Here is a 26,431-nt window from a genome sequence, read left to right on the forward strand (position 1 = left end):
GGTCTCATCTACACTGACCATTTAATGCAATTCAAAGCTAACTTCAAACTGTGGCAGTCAAAAGTGTGTGAAAGAAAGCCCTCAATTCACATCGGTGCTCTATTATTTGTGCAATCACCATTCAGGCCACAAACTGGTTCCACGATTTCCCATGTAATGATTTGCAAAGCGAAACCACTTTCTTCAATACTGGTTTGAAATTGCATCAAATGGTCAGTGTAGATGGATCCTTAGTTGTCTACCACATATATGTGACTTTATACCCATTGCATGCATAGTGGCCCATGTCACTACTTATTTGACCTAAATCCAACATAGCAGAGCTTTCTTCACTGCAATCCACAGAGTTGCTAAAAAGCTAACTATGGATATTTTTCCAGATCTTCAGAGCTAGCAAATGTGGCAAGAGGAGAGCACTCTCTTTTGCTTCAATTTGATTCCTTCATTCCCCAAGAAGGTAAATGGTTGGATTCTGCCTTTTGATCTTAATGGGCCTGCATATCTGCATTAAGATGTAAACATGTTTTTGGTTCTGTTTGTCAAATACCCAAACAGACCTTTTTATGTCAAAGATAATTTGGAAAAGAAACTTGCTATTTGCTTTATATGTCTACCATGCCCATTTCCACATATCTCTCTTGTGAATCCAAAAATAATAGATGTGGGTTTCCATGTATAAAAGACAGGAAAATGATTCCTCTCTTGTTTTTTTAATGAACAGCAAACCTATGAACTAACTCACACTCTCTCTGCATATTGCACATAAGAAAAAAAGCTGTTTTACCATTCAGTATTTCTATAATGGATGTAGATCATTGGAGTGTCAGCTTTCATCATTATGAAGACATGGTTTTTTAAAAAATGAATATCTTTTCAACAAAATGGAGGCAAAGAGAAATAAAAGAGATATTATCAAAGGGAAAAGTGGAGAACAGACAGGGTTGAGGTGGAAGTGAGAAGAAGTATAACCCATCCGAAGAGAGACAGTGGAGGATAAAGTTCTAAGAGGGTGGCAATAAAGAGGGCTTGAAATGATAGCGAAAAGGGGAGAAGGAAGAAGTGTGAATAAAGTGGTGGGAAAGACAGGAAAGTACCGACAACCTTATGACAGCTTAGAACAGCTTGAGAAAGGTCATGTATGCCCACTGGGTGGTGAGTTACACAAGGGGCAAAGTAGATTGTCATGGCAGATAAACAAGGGGTAGTGGGATTGTATATAATTTACCACATGCTTGTCACATGAAAGAGGAATGGAGACACTTTCCCCATCCCCAGAGCATGGATGGAGCTGTAGAGAGACTAACATGTAGAGTCTCAATAGCTGCCAGGCAAGACAAAAAAAAAATTATTCATAGCACATAGCACATATTTTCTTTTGCAAAGATGTTAAAATTAAAAGGGATCCCCATCATAATCCTGAAAGCTGAAGGAAATAATGGTGATTATGTGGATGAAGCAGAATAATACTAGAAAACTTGTATATCACACTATATGCCAATGGTAACTGAAATATATTATATAAAGAAACTAGCTGTGCCCGGCCACGCGTTGCTGTGGCGAAGAATGGTGGTCTGGGAAATAAAGTATTGAGGAATTGGTGGTAGTTAAGGTAAAGGGCAAACGTTTTCCCCTGACGTTAAGTCCAGTCATGTCTGACTCTGGGGGTTGGTGCTCATCTGGATTTCTAAGCCGAAGAGCCGGCGTTGTCCGTAGACTCCTCCAAGGTCATGTGGGATGACTGCATGGAGCGGCGTTACCTTCCCACTGGAGCAGTACCTATTGATGCACTCACATTTACATGTTTTTGAACTTCTGGGTTGGCAGAAGCTGGGGCTAACAGTGGGGGCTCTGTCAGTTCCCCCAATTCAAACCTGCGGCCTTTCAGTCCAGAAGTTCAGCAGCTCAGCGCTTTAACATGCTGTGCCATCAGGGGACATTATTTCCTAAAGGTTGTGAATATACAATATTTCTGATTGTTTTGGTTTTTTTTGTCTGTTGGAGGCAAGTATGAATGCTGCAATTAGGAAAAATGATTAGGATGTAATGGCCTTGCAGATTTAAAGCCTAGCTGTTTCCTCCCTGAGTGATTTGTTTGTTGGGAGGTGTTAGCTGGCCCTGATTGTTTCCTGTCTGGAATTACCTTGTTTTCAGAGTGGTGTTGTTTGTGATATTTTATATGCTTCTACTGTCTGTGGCCCTGAGAAAACAGAGGATTGGCCAGACTTTGATGATGGGAATCCTTTGTTGGGAGGTGTTAGCTGGCCCTGATTGTTTTCTGTGTGGAATTCCCCTATTTTCAGAGTGTTGTTCTTTATTTAGTGTTCTGATTTTAGAGATTGTATTGTTCTGTTTTATTATACCACATTAATTTTTATATATTCTGATTTTAGTGTTTTTGAATACTTGGAGCCAGATTGTATTCATTTGCACGGTTGACCGCAACACAATAATAATAATAATAATAATAATAATAATAATAATAATAATAATAGTAAGGATAGTAATGATAGTAATAATAATGACTTTGGTAATACATAGTGCTTCACTGCCTTCTCAGCTTCCTTTCTGGAAGAATCCTTTCTTGGGAGGTGTTAGCTGGCCCTGATTGTTTCCTTTATGGAATTTCCAATTTCCTTGCTTTATTTACTTTCTTTATTTCTTCATTACTGTCCTGGTTTTAGAGATTATATTGTTCTGCATTATTCTATCCTAGAAATTATTCCATATCAAAGTAGAATCTCACTTATCCAACATTCACTTATACAATGTTCTGGATTATCCAACACAGTCTGCCTTTTCATAATCAATGTTTTTGTAGTCAGTGTTTCAAATTCATTGTGATATTTTACTGGTAAATTTGTAAATACAGTACAGTAGAGTCTCACTTATCCAACATAAGTGGGCTGGCAAAATGTTGGATAACTGAATATGTTGGATAATAAGGAGGTGTTAAGGAAAAGCCTATTAAATATCAAATTAGGTTATGATTTTACAAATGAAACACCAAAACATCATGTTAGACAACAAATTTGGCAGAAAAAGTAGTTCAATACGCAGTAATGCTATGTAGTAATTACTGTATTTATGAATTTAGCACCAAAATATCACGATATATTGAAAACATTGACTACAAAAATGCGTTGGATAATCCAGAACGTTGGATAAGCGAGTGTTGGATAAGTGAGACTCTACTGTAATTACTACATAGCATTACTGCGCATGGAACTACCTTTTCTGTCAAATTTGTTGTATAATATGATGTTTTGGTGCTTAATTTGTATAACGATTACCTAATTTGATGTTTAATCAGCTTTTCCTGAATCCCTTCTTATTATCCAATATATTTACTTATCCTGCCGGCCTGTTTATGTTGGATAAGTGAGAGTCTACTGTATATTGATCATCTTATATTATCTGCTTAGAACTGGATTATATGAGGCCCCTTCTTCACAGTTGTATAAAATGCACACTGAAGTGGATTATATGGCAGTGTGGAGTCAAGATAATCCAGTGCAAAGCAGATAATATAAGATTATAAATGGGTTATATAGCTGTGTGGAAGGACCTTGAGTCTACACTGCCATATAATCCAGTGCAAATTAGATAATCTGTGGAAGAAGCCTAAGTGAGGCCTAAATTTGCCTGTCCCCTAACTGAAACCTGGCTGTCCCTTGGTTGCTAGGCAACGAAGTGGGCAGAGATTAGCCCTCTAAACTGGCAGCAATTGGATAAAAACAATTATTGCTCTCCCTCTAATTAGGACTTTATTTTTCTTTTCTTTTTGTTGTATCAACCTAGAGGCGTGGATGATGGGTTGTGTTGTCAAATTTCGAGGTTGGGGGGCCTGTAGTTTTGTTGTTTTGTCCACTGCCCTGATGCCATCACTCTTTTATATATATAGATACTAGGCTTGAGCAAATTTTTCGTTATTTCGTTAAATTCATTAAAAATTCGTTTCGTAAGCACTTTTGAATTGATATTGAACCATCTGCTCACTGCCCTTACAAATATTACGAATTTGAATAATAAAAGTACCTTTTTCGTTTGTTTCTGATGTCTTCGGATGCAGCTGTAGCCCCTCTGAGAGGAGAAGCCATGTTGGCATGCCTCTCAGCCAATCAGAGCAGAAGAGGGAGGGAGGGAGAGGCATGGCCATCGATCTGCTAGCATTTAAAAAAAAATGTTGCTTCAAAAATCCCCAAAAATCAGTGGATGGGTCAAACATTATGAAACTTTATAGGCAAAGAGTACTTAATTTTTGCTTCCATTCTGGCAAATTTCATCATAATAGCTTTCATAATGCAGGAGAACGAAGCCTCTGAATATTGACCATTAATGAAGCAATTCGCCATAATGAGAGAAAAAACTCCATTTCCCAGAAGCCTTAGCAAGCCAATCAAAGTGGAAGGAAGAAGGACAGGGAGGCGTGGCCATCGATCTGCTAACATTTTAAAAAAATGTTGCTTCAGAAATCCCCAAAAATCAGTGGATGGGTCAAACATTATGAAACTTGATAGGCAAAGAGTACTTAATTTTTGCTTCCATTCTGGCAAATTTCATCATAATAGCTTTCATAATGCAGGAGAACGAAGCCTCTGAATATTGACCATTAATGAAGCAATTCGCCATAATGAGAGAAAAAACTCCATTTCCCAGAAGCCTTAGCAAGCCAATCAAAGCAAGCCAATGAAACTTGATAGGCTAAGAGTACTTAATAGGCTTGATCGATCCATGAAAAATTTGATTCTAAACTCGTTTCAAAACTAGAGGGGGCAGTTTTTCGTTTTTGTTGCTAATAACGAATTTGGCCCCCAAAATTTTTCGAAATTAACGAAAATTCGTTATTTTCTAAATTAATTCGTTAATGGCGGACGCGCATGCGCGGTGGCCCAAAAACAGCCCGAAGGGGGGGGGGACTTAGGGGGCTCTCCCGCCCTCATTTTTTGAGTGATCTTCTTCAAACTTGGTACAGTGGTAGAACACATTTAACACTGATAGCTCACCAAAATGTGGAACATTTCCCTTATCCTCTGATTTTTGGCAAATTTTCATAGCTTTTATAATAAACCATTTTTTAATAATTGCAGAAATCTGTTCCTGGTTTGAAAGTCTTATTTCCTGTTAAATTGGGTTGTCTTTACTGTGAAAGTCATTGTTCTACTTCAGAAACTTTGTTTTTGTGGCTGAAACTTTGTTAAATTGGTGTGTGTGTGATATATATTGTGTATATATATATATATAGTCCCTGCTTTTGTGTGTGTGTGTGTGTGTGTGTGTGTGTGTGTGTGTGTGTGTGTGTAGGTAAAGGTAAAGGTATCCCTTGACGTTAAGTTCAGTCATGTCTGACTCTGGGGGTTGGTGCTCATCTCCATTTCTAAGCCCAAGAGCCAGTGTTGTCCATAGACACCTCCAAGGTCATGTGGCCGGCATGACTACATGGAGTGCCATTACCTTCCCAGAAACACCCAGAAAATGGGAATTCCAGACAGGAAACAATCAGGGCCAGCTAATACCTCCCAACAAAGGATTCCCCCAGGTAGGAAGCAGCCAGGCTTTGAAGCTGCAAGGCTATTCAATGCTAATCAAGGTGACCAATTGCAACATTCACACTTGCCTCCCACAGACAAGAGTTCTTTCTTCCACCCTGGACCTTCCACAGATATATAAACCCCACTTGCCTAGCTTCGCACAGACGTCAAAACCTCTATGTCTGCCACAGATGTGGGTGAAACGTCAGGAGAGAATGCTTCTGGCACATGGCCATAGAGCCCGGAATACATACCACAACAGTGTGATCCCGGCCATGAAAGCTTTCGACAACACAACCACAGTATCCATTCAAGTTCATGTAGCGTGGTATGGACTGGAGACCTGTATTGGGGGGAGGGAGGGTGCGAATCTGGGCCCCTGGGAGCAGCCGAGGACGGGCCTGGCCCACACCCCCTCGCATCCCAGGCCTCTTCCTCCTCACCGCCGGGCCCCTCTCGGTCTCTCCAGGCCTGAGCTGAGGCGAGGCGGTGGCGGCGGCCATTTCCCCCCTCCGTCTTCCTCCTCCTCCTCGGCCTCCTTCCCCCTCGCCCCCTCCCATTGGCTGAGCCTCCCATTGGCTGAGGGGCAAAAGGAAAGGAGTTTGGGTGATTTGCAAAAGCTTTTTTTTCTTAACGAAAAAAACGAAGAAATAAGAAAAAACGGCCTCTCGCGATTCGAAACCGCGATATCCAGACGTGTGGACAACCAAGGTTCTATATTGCTTCAAAACAAACGAAAATAACGAATTAATAACGGGTAACGGGAAAATCGAATTATTTGAGCAAGCCTAGTACTTAATTTTTGCTTCCATTCTGGCAAATTTCATCATAATAGCTTTCATAATGCAGGAGAATGAAGCCTCTGAATATTGACCATTAATGAAGCAATTCGCCATAACGAGAGAAAAAACTCCATTTCCCAGAAGCCTTAGCAAGCCAATCAAAGTGGAAGGAAGAAGGACAGGGAGGCGTGGCCATCGATCTGCTAACATTTTAAAAAAATGTTGCTTCAGAAATCCCCAAAAATCAGTGGATGGGTCAAACATTATGAAACTTGATAGGCTAAGAGTACTTAATTTTTGCTTCCATTCTGGCAAATTTCATCATAATAGCTTTCAAAATGCAGGAGAACGAAGCCTCTGAATATTGACCATTTATAAAAGCATTGGGCTGTAGCAAACGTTTCTCCAATAGTACTATGCCCACTTGCAAACTACAATTCCCAGGTGTTCCAGGCCCTCTCTCCTCTTAACATTCCCCACCCCCTTTTGTCCTCACTTAGAATCATAGCGTCATTGAACAGTAGAGTTGGAAGAGACCTCGTGGGCCATCCAGCCCAACCCCTTCTGCCAGGCAGGGAGACACCATCCAATCCCTCCCAACAGATGGCCATCCAGCCTCTGCTTAAAAGCCTCCAAAGAAGAAACCTCCACCACAGCCCGGGGAGAGAGTTCCACAGCTGAACAGCTCACAGTGAGGAAGTTCTTCCTAATGTTCAGGTGAAATCTCCTTTCCTGTAGTTTAAAGCCATTGTTCAGTGTCCTAGTCTGCAGGGCAGCAGAAAACAAGCTTGCTCCCTCCTCTCTATGACTTCCCCTCACATATTATACATCATGTCTCCTCTCAGCCTTCTTTTCTGCAGGCTAAACATGCCCAGTTCTTCAAGCCACTCCTCATAGGGCTTGTTCTCCAGACCCTAGATCATTTTAGTTGCCCTCCTCTGACCATCTTGACCAAACTTTCATACAGTATGTGAATTCTTGGAAGGTATGAGAAGTTTAGAGAGAAGGAGGGAGGAAGAGGTTTGAATTTTGGACTCCAATTGTGGCTTGATTCCCCACTCTGCCACCCACTTGGGCAAGTCACACACTCTCAGCCCAGAAAAGCCAATGAAACAGGAAATAGCACTTTCAAACCAGGAACTAATTTCCTTATTCAGAGGCTGATGGCCATCTGTCAGAAAGGATTTGATGGTGTACTATGATTTCTGTTCCTGGGTGATAAATGTCATTTCCTAATTGGTTCTGTCATAGAAACATGGCAAAATCTATGACACTGCCTGAACTTTGTGCAAGCGACATGGATGGAACATATTATGGTTTGGTCCACCAATTTAACAAAGTTTCAGCCACAAAAACAAAGTTTCTGAAGTAGAACAATGACTTTCACAGTAAAGACAACCCAATGAAACAGGAAAAAAGACTTTCAAACCAGGAACAGATTTCTGCAATTATTAAAAAATGGTTTATTATAAAAGCTATGAAAATTCGCCAAAAATCAGAGGATAAGGGAAACGTTCCAAATTTTGGTGAGCTATCAGTGTTAAATGTGTTCTACCACTGTACCAAGTTTGAAGAAAATCACTCAAAAAATGAGGGCGGGAGAGTCCTGTAAAATCTCCCCTAGTGCTATTTTTTTTGGCCACTGCGCATGCGCGTCCGCCATTAACGAATTAATTTAGAAAATAACGAATTTTCGTTAATTTCGAATTTTTGGGGGGGCAAAATTCGGAAATGACATCAGAAACGAAACGCTGGCACCCCCTACTTTTGAAACGAGTTTAGAATCAATTTTTTCATGGATCACTCAAGCCTAATAGATACAGTTTAGGAAAATCATGCTGAAAGCATAATGCAAAAATGTTAATACTTTAATCAAGTAAATTACCCCTCCCTAGCCTGTTGACCTCAGTTTTATTGCCCAGGACCATGTTGTCTATGGCTAATAGGAGCATAGACATCTGCAACATAGCATTCAGAAACTGGGGTAGAAAAATACGTTGCAGTGAATGAATTGGGATCTCTGAAGTGCAAATACATTTCAGGAACTTTTTTCTAGGATTAGGAAGAAGGCAGGAGTTTTTAAAAAAATTCATTATGTATAATTATTAGTCTTGGGCCTGGATCAGTGATTTGTAATATCTGATGATTCATTTTGTATAATACCCCAAAAACAGAACTTGGAGGAGGGAACTGGAAAGCCAGCCAAAACATCTTTCGGCTACTGGAGAGGATGGAGTTAAATCTGCAATATACCTGAGGCAAGGGTTTGCCGTGGGGGCTCCTGGAGAAGATGGAATTACCTGCAGTGTCTTTTCTCCCTCCCCTGTGCCAGCATCCATTTCTTTTGGAAAAGTTCCCTGGGCTGCTCCTCCAGAGAGGGCCCTGCTGGAAACTTACTTTCCCAGCAGCACTTGCATGGGGCGGGCATTGAAAAGTCTCTGCGTTCCTCTGGGAGCATGATGGGAGTTGAAGTTTTTCTTTCTCTCTGTCTTTCAGCCAATAAAAGGCCTGGTTGTGACCATTCTCTGATTGGCTGAGAATGGACACAACCAGCAACTACAATTCCAAGAACCCTCACTTGCAGTTTGTCTTATTTTTTTAAAAAAATGTTATGGTAAAAACTGTAAAAAAAATCTTTAAAAATCAGTGGTTTTTTTCTGAAACTTGGCAGGCCTGCAGTTGTAAATGGGATCTAAATCTGAGGTAGGTTTCATGCTGATAGGCCTTAAAATGGCCAAGGATTGAGCCATTAAAGTTTTCCAATAAACAGAATGAGAGGTTAGCTGAAAATGGACCTCAAAATAGCATGCCTTTTGGCCAAATTGTAAAAGTCTAATAATTATTATAAGCAATAATGTATATTTTACTGTCTTTAATTTGTCCCTTGCCCCAAGCTAAGATGGCACTAGAGATGTAAATAAGCCAAACTCAAGTTCATCTAAATCTCTGATTTCTACTTCAAATGTCCTTCTGACTTGAGTGTTCATCTCACAACAAGATTATTTCCTTGAATTTGTATCTGACTGCAGGGTTTATCTTTGTATGCATTCTTTCCTAAATATTCACAATTTGTATGCATATTTTTGAAAAGTATGCATTTTTCTCTCATTTCTTAAAGTGTATTTCTGTATATTTTAAAACTATACTCGCTTATGTGCTTAAAGTATCTGGATATATCAAACATATGCTTTGGGATATGCAGATTTGACTGTAAGGTCAATAAATATTCTTGTTTGAAAATTATTTATGGTTCCACGTACAGTTTCAGTAAATTGGATAAGTTTAGGTCAGCAAAGGGTGAGGCATGCCTACTATTTCTAGTGGGCTTTCAATGACAGAGGGGGTTGAAGATAATGGGGTGAAGGGTTTTTATTTTATTTATTTTCTTTTTCCATCTGTCTTTAATCTGGCATTATTGGTAATTTTAGATAAATATTTTTAACTGCACAGAAGCTCCAGTGAGAGATTATAGCTCATTGGTGAATAGCATTTTTTTTGTGTTTAATGTTTATGTCTTAATTTTGAGGGCTCTCTTGTTAAAGGATTACGGTTAGAGGGGTCTAGTTTGGCTGAAAGCTTGGAGAAATGCTTCCTCTATACTGGACTATAGTGATAAAGCTTCTTTGTTACTAATTTAGGAAATTAGCATTAATATCACTCAGTGGTTCCCAAACTATAGGTCAACTTGAGTAATATAGTGAGCATATGTTATTCAGAGGAAGGAGAGGAAAGGATCCTGCAGCAAAAACTAAAGGAGCTTTCCCCTCTAGAAGTATATGTTTGCCATTGCAGCATTCCCACTTTCTGTCACTATCCAGGGAAAATGAAGAGACTCAAGGACATAAGAAGTTATCAGATCACCATAGCTATTTCTGCTTATGTATCCTTCTCAGTTTAGCTTGGCTTAAGAAGGACGCTAAGTAACTCTATTCTAGTAGTTTTCTGAGATGTTTGATAAAGTTTTTGATTTTGGCCATAATAGCTTGAGGGTTTTAGAATCAAGCTGCTAATTTCGAAATCAAATTAGCTCTGTCTTTCCCAGACAAGATTAGCATGATAAATTATCCTATAGACTCTTCTGTCAAAGGATTTAGGGACATATGGACTATAGAACAAGTTTGTGAAACATCAGAGAAGCACAAGAAAGTTACAGGCCCGGGGAAAAGTCAGACCACACCTTGGTCTTAGAGAGTTCTTTAACATAAGATGACAGGTGACAAACTTTCAAGGGAAACAACACTTTCTGGGTAATAGTTTGTTTATTTTTCATACTGCAAGCTGTAAATTCACCTATTTATGGAAGTCACATTTTTTCTCCTATTGTTCAACTGTCACTCAACGGAGCTGTTCTATTATCGAGTTGGATGTCAAATAGTCACAGCTCTGTCAATTTGATGTCAGGTTGTTGGTGGAATAAACTGTGTTTCATTTCATTTTAATTTATTTTTTTGGCTTGAGATGGAAAGAGTAAGTGAGCTGGAGTAAGTGTATGGGGGGGAGAGTTAAATAAAAGCCATTCATTCAACTCCCTCTCCATGTCAAAAAAGAGCAGATGGGCACTTACTGCTGTTCTGACACCCCCACAAGGCTGACGGAAAGCTTTAAAATATTGTCCCACATTCCTTTATGTGTATTTTTCTTGCTAAATGTAGTGGTGGGGACATCAATCTCGACAGGAGTATTGCTCTCAGGAACAGAATCTACACCAGTTGATGAACAGCATTGCAATCTCTGTGGGACTTGTCCATCATTAGCTCATGTTTTGTGGAACACTAACATTAGGTGGAGTAGACATAAAGAAGTTGAGACTTGCATTTGAGGTAGGATCAGAGCAATCTAAAAGGTAGAAATTACAAAAACGGAGTCTTAATGCCTCATCACAAAAGAGGAAATTGGCTTTTTGCTCCACTTCGGCCATGGAGCCTGCCGAGTGCCATCACATGATGCAGTCTATGGCCTCACTCCATTGATGGTTGAAGTGGCAAGAAAGCGTTGCAAGATGTTTTCTCACCAACAATGGAAGGTAAGTTGACTTTTGGGTAGCTGCAATGGAGATACTGGCTGTTTCTGCCCTTTTTCCCTATCTGATGGGGGAAAGAGCAATGCACATTGCCACAGTTTCCCCCGTCTGAATGGGGGAAGGGACAGGTCACCAACACACCTTATCCTGATGCCCCCATGTGATGAAGGAAGGATAGGGCATGTGGGTCACCACAAGGCACTATACACCCCTTCAGTTTTGCTGGTGATTGCCAGCAAAACAGAACAACATTGGGGGGGGGGAGCAATCTGATGAGGTCCTTATATATGAATAAAATGTGGTTGTTTTGAAATCTTCATCCTGTTTACTGAGTATTCAGCAGGGGGTGTATTCAAGCTTTCTAGTAGTTAATGGGAGGATGAAAAATAAAGGTGCTCTTTCAACAGACAACAGACAATTCCTCTGCAATGCCAGAAATACAGCCTAATGGTGTACCATTAGAAAATGTTGACCATTTCCACTACCTTGACAGCCACCTCTCCACAAAAGTCAACATTGACACTGAAATACAACACAGTCTGAGCTCTGTAAGTGCAGCATTTTTTTCAAATGAAGCAGAGTGTTTCAGGATCAGGACACTCATAGGGACCAAGATGCTTGTTTATAAAGCTATTGTCCTCCCAACCCTGTTATATGCCTGAGAAACATGGACTGTCTACAGACATCACACTCAACTCCTGGAACAATTCCATCAGTGTTGCCTCCAAAAAATCCAGCAAATCTCTTGAGAAGACTGGTGTGCAAATGTCAGCATGCTGGAAGAAGTAAAGACCACCAGCACTGAAGCAATGGTCCTCTGTCATCAACTTTGCTGGACTAGCCACATTGTCCGAATGTCTGACCACCGTCTCCCAAAGCAGCTACTATACTCCCAACTCAAGGAAAGGAGATTCAACCTGAACATTAGGAAGAACATCCTAACTGTGAGAGCTGTTCAGCACTGGAACTCTCTGCCCCGGATTGTGGTTGAGGCTCCTCCTTTGGAGGCATTTAAGCAGAGGCTGGATGGCTATTTGTCAGGGGTGCTTTGAATGTAATCTTTCTGCTTCTTGGCAGGGGGTTAGACTGGATGGCCCATGAGGTCTCTTCCAATTCTATGATTCTATGATTCTTTGAAAACAGAATGTTGATGGACATGAAAAGAGATTTAAAGATGGGCTTAAAACTAAACTTAAAATCTGTGGCGTAGACTCTGAGAAACCCTGGCCCTTGAGCATTCCAATTGGAGGTCACCTCTTACCAACAGTGCTGTGGAAATTGAAGAGGCACAAATGGAGAAATGGAGAAAAAGAGAAAATATGTCAAGAGAAAGGCGTGTCAAGCCAACTCTTGTCAGGACTGCCTTCCATCTGGAAATTGATGTTCTCACTGCAAAAGAACATGCAGATTAAGAATAGGTATCTACAGTCACCTACGAACCACCAACAAGGCCCTACACCTGGAAGGCTATCATACTCGGCCACAAGGGATTGCCTATGATGATGATGAGGTAAGGATCTGTGTGATTAATAATATCTGTTGATATTTTAACTCTCTCTCTTTTTCACTCCACACACACACACACACACTTGTATTATGTGAACTTTTAGTTGTATCTGTTTTAGATTTTTTTAAAAGGTTCCTTGAGATCTGTGTTGGAAAAAAGGCTGTTTATAAAGTAAGAATAACAAGAATAAGAGTGACTCTGTATAGAAAAAAAGAGAAGGAAATGAAACATAGGAGCCATGGTGTACAGTATTCCTGAATTTCTAAACTATGAGGTTATGGGAGAGGAGGGGAAGCATGTTTATTAAATGTTATTTCAATTTAGCCAATGAGTTTGTTCACCTCTTTATATTACCAAGAATTCAGTAGTTATTCTTTGGGATGTTTTATCCTGAGATAAACACAGAAAACATAAATAAAAAAGTTGAGGTAACAAACTCTTGTAATGAACTCACATCTGTGTTCAGAAGATGTATATTTAGGACTCACATAAAATATTGTTAAGGTGGTTTTTTAAATCTAAAAATACACCAATTTAGTAACACATGCACTCCTGAAAGTATGTCCACATCATGTATGGTAGTAGAAACTTAATTTTCACAAAAATAAAACCCCAGGATTCAGATATGAATTTTGATGGTTTATAGAAATCTGTCTTATTTTGGCTGAATTGCAGGGGTTTTTTTAATGGTCACATTAACATATGGCTAGTTTTATTTCTTTTGCTTTTTATTTTATTTTTTAGTTGCATGATTCCTAATATTCAGTAGGCGTAAATCAGATATGTGTATACCATTTATTTAAATATCATTTTGTGCTGAGAAGAAATAGACCTTGGTTTATCAAACACTGTTGGAGGACAACAAATTGAGGAAAACTGGTTAAGGAGGCTGGCATAGATAAGTACTCTGCAAAAGAATGTTGCTATGAGCTTGTGAAGAGAAGTTTCCTGTAATTGCCCATTTTGTTCCTGGTTTGCATAATTCAATTTAAATAAAATTACTGGTTTCACTAGTAAGCTTTTTCTGAACCCAAAGAGTCACAGTATGAGAAAAACAAAGACTAGTGCTTCTTGCATTCATTGCTTGTAGTCAGCCCGCATACAATTAAAGTACTAATGGTGAAACCACCATAACATCTCATAATAAGCTACTGGTAAACTGGTTTGACTATTGTCTTGCACCTGTATGAGGCTGTAAAATTGCATGAGAGATAAGAAGACCTACTATTCAGTGCATGTGCTCCCAACATACTGAATGCTTTGTTACTTCCTGCACCAATTTCATCAATATGCCAACTGCAGATGAACTCCAACTGGTTCAAAGATCGGCAGCCAGATTTCTAATGGGAGCCGGCTATAGGGAGCACACAATGCCCCTATTAAAGCAGCTCCACTGGCTGCCGAAAAACTGCCGGGCCCAATTCAAGGTGCAGGTCTTGACCTATAAGGCCCTACACGGCTAGGGCCCTACCTATCTCCGTGATCGCAATTCATTGCACAAGATTTCCCTATCCTAAAATGATACATTTTAATATATTGGGTTTATGGTTCCCGTCCCCTTGATCTGGTCATGTAAGTGTGATTTATCGTTATAATTGTACTATTTTACCTTGTTTAATAATGTGTGTTATATCGTTATGTAATGTTGTGTTGCTTTTATGACTGTAAACCGCCCTGAGTCCCATCCGGGAGATAGGGCGGTATATAAATAAAGTTTTTTTATTATTATTATTATTAATACAGCAAGGGTTGGAAGGAATTCATTGCTAGTGAAGACATTTCCTGGAACATGCCATTGGGGGGGGGGGGGGGGGCAGGGAGATAGCAAGGGAAATACATACAAACTGCTATTGTGTTTCATATAACAAGTAAAGTTTATACATCCTGTTTTTTGAGGAGGAACATTTTGAGACATTTCAAGCTATTTTGTATTTGTTTTAGTTTTTTAAAGCAATAACTATAATGTGTTGTTGAAGGCTTTCATGGCCGGAATCACAGGGTTGTTCTGTGTTTTCTGGGCTGTATGGCCAGGTTCCAGAAGTATTCTCTCCTGATGTTTCGCCGACATCTAGGTATACCTCACAACCTCTGAGGATGCCTGCTATATATGTGGGCAAAACATCAGGAGTGAATACTTCTGGAACCTGGACATACAGCCCAGAAAACACACAACAACTCAATAACTATAATGTTAGTAACATCCCCATAAATGCCATATTAACTTTCAAAAATGGCATCTGAAACAGTGAAATGGCAATTGGTGAGCTGGCAATTATTCAGAATATATTTTCCTCAGTATATATTTCTTGCAGCAAAGTTGATCTACTGTTCGTTTAAAACAAAGCAACCTGCTGGTTATTTCCCATTTAGATTCTAAATGATGCTTAAAGGTAAAGGTAAAGGTTTCCCCTGACATTAAGTCCAGTCATGTCCGACTCTGGGGGTTGGTGCTCATCTCCATTTCTAAGCCGAAGAGCCAGCGTTGTCCGTAGACACCTCCAAGGTCATGTGGACTGCTTGGAACGCCGTTACCTTCCTGCCAGAGTGGTACCTATTGATCTACGCACATTGACATGTTTTTGAACGGCTAGGTTGGCAGAAGCTGGAGCTAACAGCGGGCGCTCACTCCGCTCCCCGGATTTGAACCTGGGACCTTTCGGTCTGCAAGTTTAGCAGCTCAGCGCTTTAACACACTGAGCCACCGGAGGCTCCAAATGATGCTTAAATGACTTATATTCAGTGAAAGTAATGAATATGGGTTAAATAGAATCTGGATTGGAGTTTTGTCAACAAATCTTGGTGACAATTCTGTTCACATAGCTACTGAACGAACAGTCTTATACCACTAGCATCATCGAAGTAATCAAATACTTATTCACTTACATACAATCTGACATGAAGTTCATGGCTTTCCATCCCCCAAAATATGAGGGGCTGGAGAGGTGATTGTGCAGGAGCCAGGGTCACTGACTAATACTCATGCAATCTTCCTAGTAACATTAGGCCCTGACACAACTCAGGAATGTTATTTTGGAAAGTATACTTCCTGCTATTCCTCCGTAGCTACCTGGGGAATTTTGAAAGTTGAACTCCCAAAATAATATATTCTTCAAACCCTGGTCACTCAGTGCCTCAGTGGGAGTTTAATTTCATGGAAGCCTTCTCCCCATCAAAATTATCCCAACTTCTTTTTCTTGGTCTTTAGCAAACCTTTGAGCATATTTTTTTTCTTCATTTTGTATTCAGGGCATATATTCTGCATGGATGTAGTAGTTGATTAAGATAGAGAGTTTTATCTGATCTGTGGTTTGTGGCTGTCTATGTCACTAAAGCCTTAGTTTTTTGACTAATACTTTAGTTCAATTCAAAATGTTAATTCAACGCTGACACCATAAAAAACCCCAAGTTTGTAATTGTCACCCTCGGAACCATTTATTTATATTTTCAGTCAGTGTATTGAACTCCCCTTTCCTTTTCCTGTCTACACAACCTTGTTTGAGTTTATTAAAACTGTGAAATGTCAAGTTTATGCATCATGGTTCATGGCAATGATTTATCCCCCCAAATACTTCCCTTTACTCACTTAGATGTCAAAAATACAGTAGACTGTTCCCTTTCACTTTTCTAGTTCTCTTCTGCAGTGAGCTGCTAACACTGCAGGGAGTGTTTTAATAAATCAAAGCTGTTTTCCATTTGATTTTTTTCTTAGTTGCATGGAAATATTCTTATTGATGTTAAAGCATAATAAACTCTGAAGTCTCTCTTTTTAAAAAATGTAAATTTGAGGACTAAATCCATCTCTGAGTGACCCTTTAATGGAGGGCATGGTGCACATTACAGAAGGGATATTTGGCTATTTGCCATGGGTACAGCTGTGTCAGAAACCTAATCCTCCTTCAGTGTTACAGTCTCCTTCAAAATGTTTTCCAGAGCTGTCAAATATCACTAACTAAATAAACCCCATGTCATTCCTGCCCTGCATGGTCTACTGAGTAATGTCTACTGATTGCCAAAAACATGGGATCCAAAGAGGAGAGAAGGCAGATGTTACACTTCCTATTATTGTGTTAATAAATTGAAGGAAAGGTTGCATGCCAGGTCTTGTCTGCTGCTGTTTCCTGGAAGCAGAGGATGGTACTGCTTGGCCTTTGCAACAGACAGCAAACTGACAACTAGAAATGATTCTGTATTTCCTCACACTCTACATGTAGTGACTTGTTGAACATTTGTTTTTACTATCCAGAGCAGCAACGATTTCCTTTTGATTATGAGAAGCATCCACATATGTTGTACAGGGACAAATTCTACCCCAATGGGTGAGAACAGCCGTCCTTCATTGTTGTCATTCATGTTGAAATGCCTCTATTCTGCTCTCCTATTGAAGGAAACATCAGAATATGGATAACACTAACAAGAATGTTAAACCTAAAAATGAGTGATGGAAGGAATAAATGAATGATGGGTGAGGAAGGAGAAGGGAACTTTTTGAGGGTCTGACAAACTTAACATGGAGAATCCTTCATACTCATTCTTGATTTTTTTCCTTTTAGACTTTAAACAGGCTGACCTCCTGGTATCATATGCAATAATCAGAAGAAAGGATTCTGGAAGTCTACAGTAGCTTGTATCCCTCACTCTGCACTCTCTCCATGTTGGAGGCAAGGCAGGCAAGGGGAAAGGCAAGGGGAAAGACAACCAATGATCATGGAACAGCCTTCCAAATCCTGAGATGATTCCCCTCTTTTCTGATACCATGTGAGGCAAGCACAGAGGAAGGCAAATAAGGATTTTGTAAGCCTTCAGAGTATCATGGCCCCCATATTATTTGAGGCAGTATCCCCAGTTTCCCTTGTTGAAGTATATGGCAATAAATTTGGCTAAAGATTGCATCTCTTGCAGAAAGTGGCAGAAAATCAGATAGTTCCATTAAAATCTGCGGTTGAAGGATATAAATCAAATAATTAAAAATATGAATTTTTGAGCATCATGTCTTTAATAGACAGTACTGCCAATGGTCTGGATTTAGCTTTATTTGGCCCATGTCAGTCCTACACTCAGTGCTGGCTAATGGCTCTAATATCAGTGGGATACCCTGGGTTTTAACCTCTCAAAGTTGTTGAACTTCATCCCTACTGTGATTCAGCACCCTGGATAATTTCTATAATAGTAAGGTTAAAATGGGGAACAGAAAGTATACTAGAATAATTTAAAAGTCATTTTTATGCCAAGTAACCCTAATAAAATTCCTAGATTAGCATCAATCTTCAGAGTTCAACACATATTCTGAAAAAAGCACGTATTTGTTTAGTGGCAAATGCATATTTTTTTTTTGCACAGGAACCACATTTCTATGCAGAAATATTATTTTCTATGGAAGAAAACTGTTGCCAATGCAATATTGTAATTGGAAACTTAATTATGTTAAAAAGTTGCATGTAACTGATTAGCATATATAATGTTATTTATATGAAGAATTTTTTTTTCTGTAGAGAAAATGCCATTTTGTGTACAGGAAATGCTGAGATTTGTGTGATTGTTTTTGTTTGCAATATAACCCTGTGGGAATTTTGTGAAGAATAAATGCAAAATTGCAAATACGCATGTCTTTCAAAACGTTGCTTGTTATATGGAAGAAATTTGCTACATTTGTTCCCTGTTGCCTTCAAGAAGAGTTCTTTACTTAGTGAAGAGTTACATCCCAAACTAAATCACAGAAGACACAGAGCAGTTTTTATGAAAATCTAATTTTAGCTTTCTTTCCATATGAATATGATAGGTGTTCAAATTTAACCTAAGGAAAAAGTAGGAAAGAAGATGGCCTTCTTCAGAAGAAACCTATGAAAGATGATTTGTTGTCTTTCACTAAGAGATAACTCTGACATGAATGGAGGTCTATGAGAGATTGAAGTATGTGATTGGTAATGTCAATCTAGAAATCACACGTGCTCCATGAAAGTGGGAAGAAAATAAGCATAGCCACATTTCCCATCAGGAAGGATGTGTGATGAAATGTTGTTGTGTTGTTGTTGTTAACTGAATTTATACCCCCTCCTTTCTCCCCGTGGGGAATCAAGGCGGCTAACAATCCCACACTTAGTCAAGTTTTAAAAGTGCAAGACAAAAGTTAAACAATTAAATAGTAACAGTATGTTCAAGTTTAAGTTCATTTTATTACGGTCAATGACCAGTTTGAGAGAAAAGGGACATTTTGCCTTAGTAACAGTATGAAGCCAGGGTGGCATTTAATCCACATTTATGGGTGTTGAAAAGTTCATCCATGAATGGTGACTTTAGTAACATTCTGACTTCATATTTCATATTTCAGCACTCTTCTCTCCTTTGAGAAGAATTACATCCCTACAATAGGTTGGACTAGATGGCCCTCGTGGTGACTTTCAACTCTACAATTCAGATTCTGTGAATGATTGAATGTGTGAACATGTTTAGGAGGCTACGGCATAAATATCTATAATTCTTTCATGTTTTAGCTCAAGCCTGCATAACCTGTGACCCTTCAGGTTTTTAGGACTCCAATTCCCAAAAGCCTTGGCCAGTTTGTTCAATGGTCAGGAATTCTAGGAGCTGAAGTCCAAAATACCTAGAGTGCCATAGGCTGCGCAGACCTGGCTTAACTACTTGTCTTGCTTAACATGGGTGGACACCACACTACCCCAGCCTCACTCAGAGTCTGAGTATGGTGGAGATCATAGCAAACTTCAAGAGCTAGCCATGATACTCTGAACATTTTATGGAATCCCCCTCATGTTTTATCTATAGAGTCAATAATGTTCTGCCTGTGCACTATAAAGAAAGTTATATTGTTATTTACAGAAAGGTGAATCATATTACTGATTATCACCTAGATTGTTACTAGCAAAACTAGTTGAGAAGAAAAGAAATGAAACACAACTGAAGTTCAAACTCTTGCATTTGTGCTGAGTGGCTACATTTTTGCTAGAAAAGTTATTTGTGGCTAATTGGACTTTATTCCATCTGTTTACACCATGTGCTGCCAACACCAACTGTCTTCCAGGCACAGGAATATAAAAAAATTAGGACATTCAGCCTTTCTTAGAAAACTGTCAGCTATGTGGCTTTAGGGGCAGGGTGATTCATAGACATTGAGAACTGCTTGAGAACAGTTGAAGACACACTGAAGATGAAAGTTCATTGACTGAAATGCAGTCGCAGCTACTGGAATGTTTGACTCTTGTTAGCTCCCATATCGGTTGGCAGGAGCAGGAGGGGGAAGAAATGAATCCACCCATATGAAACAGCGAGAATCCAGTTTCCATAACAACCTGCTTCCAGCTTCTTCTCCATGTTCTGATGTTATCTTTTCATGTCACTTTTCAAACTTTCTATACTGTAACAAGAACATTCATTTGATGGCAGCAAGAGCCTTGATATAAGTTTGAGTTGCTTTTATTTTCCAAAGAGATGAATGATTGGTCTTCCCCCTTAGATAATTCTTACAGAGAGGAACATCAGTCTTCAATATCTCGATCTCTTATTTTTCAATATTTTTTTAAAAAAAATACTTAATAGCAGCTTTAAGCTATTGATGGCACAGGCCCAACAACTCAGCATGGAATAACAACCCAGTATACTCTTTCTGGAAACACTCCAATTCCACTTTCAGTATGCCATTTTAATGCCCCCCTTCTGATTTACAATAACAAACAACACTGGTGCTAGGCATAAGCATGAGAGATAAAGAATGTAGGAACCTTCATTCTAATTAAAGCTGTGGAAACAAGGGTGCAAGTCACCTTAATACACTACATTATTAAGTGCAACGTTTCATTTCTGCTACACTGAAATGCATTAAATTTTTATGCACCTTTATGTCTAAATGGTGAGATAACTATCATTAGTATTGAAATATGGGATGGGACAATATGCATATCCCCCACCCCACAGAATACATTTTTGGAATGCAAATCCAAAAATCACAGCATAGTCAACACTGTGCTCGCCAGGGAATGTACATGGTTTTAATCTAAACATTGATTTCTCTATGTTCTGTATAATCCTTAAAAGCTGTAACTTAGATTTGCTGCATCTATTGCCACAGGACATTGTTTTCAGGTGACAACATGTTCAAAATAATCTTTGATTCCGCTCCAATCCATGGCAAGTAATACCATGGGTGTCACTAGGGCAGTGAGTATCACAGAAAGGGCAAAGAGAGATTAAAAATACTTTGCTTTACCCTTCCGTTGACCTATATATCTAGTGATTAGACCAGTGCTTAAATTGCAATGATTCATGATGTCATACTGTCTGCACAACATAATACTATGTAATTCTGCAGTAGCATTTGTACTTCTCTAATAAAAGAGACTATGCATCTGAAGTAACTTCTCTTATAGTGAGATTTCCTAGTGAGCTTTACTGTCATTCCTCTTTTAACAAATGGGAGACCAATTGGTATGGTCTATACCTGGAGACTGATAGAATGTTAGTTCCTGAATGCCCTGTATTGTTTCTCTATGGATGGGTACAGGTATGTAGCCGGGGGGGGGGGGGGGGGGGGGGGACTTGAGCGGCTTCAGCCCCCCCCCCCCCCCGAAATTCTCAGGGTGGTCTGCAAGAAGGCCTTACATTTATTATTTAAACTTATGTTTATTCAAATCATGATCTGATCACCATGCTCAATATATCCCATATACATGGGGGTATTGGGATAACGATACAAAAGGTTTGCTAGGGTAGACCCTCTCCCGTTCAGACCCAGTCCCCCCGCCCTGAACCAAAATCCCAGCCCCTCCCCTCCCCTCCCCTCCCGAAACAAAATCCTGGCTACGGGCCTGGATGGGTGTGATAACTAGCGATACCTAAACTCTGGTTTCATTGTGGATTGATGAGATGAGATGGAACATGGCCACATTTAGTCCTAAGTGCCTCTTCTACCTTGTGAAACCTATAATGCCCACTCCCCTGAAATTTCAGAGAATTGTGGATAATAAAGTCGACTGATCAATGATTACAACATATTTACTAGAGTGCTTGCCACATATATATTCAAACATGTATTAAAAAGCACAGTTTTGCCTGCCACATGACACCAATGAGACTAAAGCAAACTAGATTTTGTTATTATACCATCATAACTTAACTAGCTCAGGGCCTCATTTGTCCTAAATCTGGCACTGCTCAGGAGGAAAATGAAAGTAGTCATCAGCTTTTCTTACACTTGGTATGTTAGCAGAAATCAGGAAAAATGTTTACATCTGTGTTTGTATCTATTTGTTTGTTTGTTTGTTTTGAAAATGTGTATATTTGAACCTGAAGAATAGAAGAATTGGTTCATTAGAGGGAAAATGTGGTGGGATTTTATTTATTATGTGACACTAATATTGTTTACCATTTAGTAAATTGCATTTCCTCACAACCAGACAGTTTATAGAAACTCAACCTTTCACGTTATAAAATATATGAGTACTAGATGTTTTATTTTTTTCCACTCATCTACTTAGTTCTTCTCAACTTCATGTTTCCAGATATTGTTAGTATACAGTTCCCATAATCACAATTCTTATTTTTGTTAACTGCCATAGTGTTCACATTGAATTTGCTCTCAGACTCATTTATTATTCTTTTTGGCAGTATCTGTAGATCTCACCTTCAGCACTTAAACCTCTTGTCTAATACTAGAACTTTCCCCCCCCCCCAACCCCGGCTGGCTTCAGAAGTGGCCCCATATCACTGACCACTTGATATGTTAGGTGTGGATCTTGGGAATTTTACTGTAAAAAACACATGGGAACCCAATTGGGTAAATCTACCTTAATTTTTCTTGCTCTGACATTTTCCTCTACACTAGATTTCTTACAGCATTCATGGCAGCTGTGGAATTATTACCCTCATTATTTTAAGTAATAGCTCTAAGTAGTGAGAAATTAAAATAAAGAGTAAACATTAGGGCTGCTATAAAAACAACTTGGCTTATCAATACCTTGTGAGGTGTCAAATCTAGGCTGAAGTAATAGTGGTCCTATTCACAATATTTCATATGGGTAGAGCCCCTCATTTTTACTTTCTTTTCCCTTTCCCAGTCCTATTGTTCCCCCTCCTCCTTCCACATCTCTCCATTTGCTGTACAGTTCATTCTTACATCTCTTGAATAGGAATGAAAGAGGAAACACAAAAAGCATGCATGAAGCTGCCACTGAAATAATAAATTTAACTCCGAAATAAATGATACCTGTGGGTAATAGCTTTGAAATTGCTGTGTTCCTTGGTAACAGAATATAATTACAACTTGCACAGGTTCTACAGGGCAATGGTGCAATTATCACCCTTATTTCTAACTTTCTATGAAAGCCTGAGCACAATGTTACTCATGATTCTCTAGCAGGGGACAAGGAACATATTGGAGAGATAACAGTAGTGCTCAGTACATGTGCCTTTGTAATCTTTCCATGCCAAATTCTTTTCTCCTCCCTCCTTCTTGACTGGGCAATCTGGAAATGCACAATGCTGTGTGATTAAATCCGCAGAACTACAATGCCTCGGCAGCTCAGTCAGGCTACTGCAGGGTTACTTGGTAACTACTAGGGAATGAATGATGAGCGATAGGGCTATATTATACCAGCAGGCAGGTTATCGCATGTTACTATACAGTTCCACAGTAATTAAAGTCTATTGAATGATATTGCTTCTCAACCACTGTGAGGAGTTCTCTTTGTATTGCTGCATAGTAACATAGTAATTACTGGGCAATGGGTGATGAATGGTGTCTGAGAGAGGTGCTTACTATTTTTTACAGCTTAATTTGTTCCAAAGTATCAAAGTACACCATTCTGACTGTTGCTACAGGATGCTGCATGTGTTCTTGTCCATCTGTTACAGTACTGTTGCACAGCCATAATAGAGAAATGGTTGATTGGGGGGTCAACAGGGCTATTGCTGGTTAGTTTAGTTGACTAATGATTTGGGAGAGAAGACAGCTTTTTGCTCAGTTTGCTGGCTTAGCATGAAACAGTATATCCCCACTGATTTCAATTTAACTAAGAATCAAACTGATTTTTGTATTTAAGAAAAATAAGAAACAGGCTTGAACCAATCTAGCTAATTTGTCTCTTTTAGTACAGTGTAATCTATGGCATTGTCAGGACCCAGGCTGCAGAACACCAATAACCATGCGCAGAGACCAGAATCTATCTAATATCTTTATTAGGGAAATATATAAAGTCAATAAAAACAAGTGTAGAATATAGTTCAGAAGTAGACCTTTCAGGAAAGGTCAAATATAGTCCAGGAAAACAATGTCCAATATGTGATATTAAAGTCCAAAGTTATAATCCACTTCACCGAAACACACACTATTTGGCAAGCAATAGTGTGGGGAACTGTCCATAGTCTTTGAGGCTTAAGGTAAATTCGAAGGAAACTGGAAAACAAGGCTTGAATCTGAGAAGCAAGGTCCGTGGTTTAAAACGCAAGGCAAGGCAAGACTTGAAACAAGGCAAACATGAATCAAGAACTGAGTCCATAGAAGTCCATGGTACAAGGCTGGGCTGGAAACTTGATCCGGGATCTGGGAACTGGAGTACGAAGTCTACACACGATCTCACTCCTCAAGCTGACGAATTGACTCCGCAAGGATTTCTTTGCGGGCAAACACCTATATAGGATCTTGTTTTCCCACCAAGGAACACTTTCTCTGGGGAACAAGAAACGAAACCTATACTGTGTCCAGATGCATGACTCCTTAAAGTTTCCCAAGGGAAGCAGACTTAATCAGCTAATTGTCTGGCAGCTATCCTGGCGCTCCGGCGAGTCGCCTCTCGAGCGCCCCTATCTTGATTATAATAATCCCGGCGAGAAAATGGGGGAGATTTCTGCTCAAGGCTTGTTTGGCTGACTTCTTGTGGGCAAACATCTTGCAGGTCCAAATCTGGCAGAAACGGTGGGAAACCCAAGTTTTCCTCTTCATCTGCCACAATAGTACATGGAACGGGACTACATGGCCCATGAGTCATCACACTATCCCCCTCCTCAAGGCCCCTCTCCGAAATGGGCCCTCTTCCCGAGGTGCGGGGCCGGGGCTTGGCAGGGTAGGCCTGATGGAAGCGGCGGACCAAATCGGGGGCATGGACTGTGGAAGCGTCTTCCCAAGAGCGTTCTTCGGGGCCAAAACCCACCCAGTTAATGAGAAACTGAAGGCGGCGGCGATGAAAGCGAGAATACAAAATGTCCTGAACCTCGAATTCCTCCTCCCTGTCCACCAAAACAGGGGCGGGGGCCGGCTGGTCCACATCGGGGCGTACCCCATCCGCCAGAAGGAGCAGGGAACGATGAAAGCCCGGATGAATGTGCATGGAGCGCGGAAGTTGGAGTTTGAAAGTCACGGGGTTAAGTTGCGCCATCACTGGGTAGGGACCAATGAAACGGGCATCTAACTTCCGGCAAGGACGGTGGGAGGGCAAAAAGCGGGTGGACAATAGGACCCGGTCTCCTACCTTGATCTCGGGGCCCGGCTGGCGATGGCCGTCAGCATGGCGTTTATAGTCCTCCTTGGCTTGATCCAGTTGTTGGTGCAAGAGTTGTTGCACCGCTGTAAGTTCTTGTAACCAGTCCTCTGCTGCAGGGACTTCTGAGGTTTCAATGACAGAAGGGAAGAAACGTGGGTGGAAGCCGTAGTTTGCAAAGAACGGGGTTTCTTTAGCCTGGACACCATTGTTGTAAGCAAACTCTGACAGAGGTAACAGGGAAGCCCAATTGTCCTGCTGGTAGTTTACATAACAGCGAAGGTATTGTTCCAAAGTGGCATTGGTGCGCTCAGTTTGCCCATCTGTTTGGGGATGGTGAGCTGAAGATAAACGAGAGTCTATGCCCAATAGTTTTTGTAGTGCTTTCCAAAAACGAGAGGTGAACTGAGATCCACGGTCCGTGACTAAACTCTTGGGTAATCCATGTAGTCTGAAAACATGCTGAAGGAATAAATCTGCAGTTTCCTTGGCCGTGGGGAGGCCATCGCAGGGAATGAAATGAGCCAACTTGGTGAAAAGGTCCACCACCACTAGTATCATGGTGAATCCAAGGGAAGGTGGTAGGTCAGTGATAAAATCCACGGAAATTATCTCCCATGGGCGAGAAGGGTTGGGGAGAGGATGTAGTAGCCCCGAGGGCTTCTCCCTTCGTGTCTTGGAGCGCTGACATACAGGACAGGTATTGACATACTTCTCCACATCCTTGCGGATCTTGGGCCACCAGAAATCTCGTAGAATCAAGTGCATGGTTTTAAAGAGCCCAAAATGCCCTGCTGGCTTGCTGTCATGACACAGACGAAGTGCCTTTTCTCTGCCGGGGCCTGGAGGGATGTAAACATGGTTCCGGTAGCACATTAGTCCATCCTTAAGTGAGAAAGGGAAACGTAATCCTTGGCGAATCTGTTCTTGAGCCCAGGCATCTGCCTGCTGGCTGGCTCTAATTTCTTGAGCGCAAAGGGGTTCTGGGTTGGAAGGAGTTGGTTCAATTGGAGTGGATTTGGTGTTTCCCACTGTGAGCGTGGCAAAGTTTTCGGGTTGCAGCAATCGGGATTCTGAGGTCTCTTTGCGTCCTGCAGCATACTCTGGTTTCCGTG

This window comes from Anolis carolinensis, chromosome 3, assembly GCF_035594765.1.
Source record: "Anolis carolinensis isolate JA03-04 chromosome 3, rAnoCar3.1.pri, whole genome shotgun sequence".
NCBI classification, from domain to species: domain Eukaryota; kingdom Metazoa; phylum Chordata; class Lepidosauria; order Squamata; family Dactyloidae; genus Anolis; species Anolis carolinensis.